Below are 402 nucleotides of genomic sequence, written 5' to 3'. Positions count from 1 at the left end.
CAAAGGACTATGACACCTGCTCGCTTCAACTCCATTTTATCGCGTGTCCTGCGTCCTTGCTGCTCGCTGCTGACGGTGCGGTCCGACCGCGGGGTGAAGTCGGCGCTGCTAGTCTGAAAGGAAGGGAACAGAGAGAGAGAGAGAGAAGGAAGAAGGAAACGAGACAACAGATAAGAAAGAGAGTAAAGAGGGAAAGAGGAAAAGTCAAATACATGTTTGAAAACAGACACAGCGAGAGAGAGAGAAAAAGACTGGTTAGAGAGAAAAGCAGACGGATAATCTAGAACAGAACGACAATAGAATCATAAAATAAAGGAAAATAAAGAAAGAAACAAACTGCTTGTGCGAGTGAAGAAGAAGCGAGAGAAAAGCAGAAAAATCGCCGTTCTTTTCTTGAGTATT

Source organism: Penaeus monodon, chromosome 34 (genome assembly GCF_015228065.2).
Source record: "Penaeus monodon isolate SGIC_2016 chromosome 34, NSTDA_Pmon_1, whole genome shotgun sequence".
NCBI lineage: Eukaryota > Metazoa > Arthropoda > Malacostraca > Decapoda > Penaeidae > Penaeus > Penaeus monodon.
Note: the sequence above shows the minus strand (reverse complement) of the source record.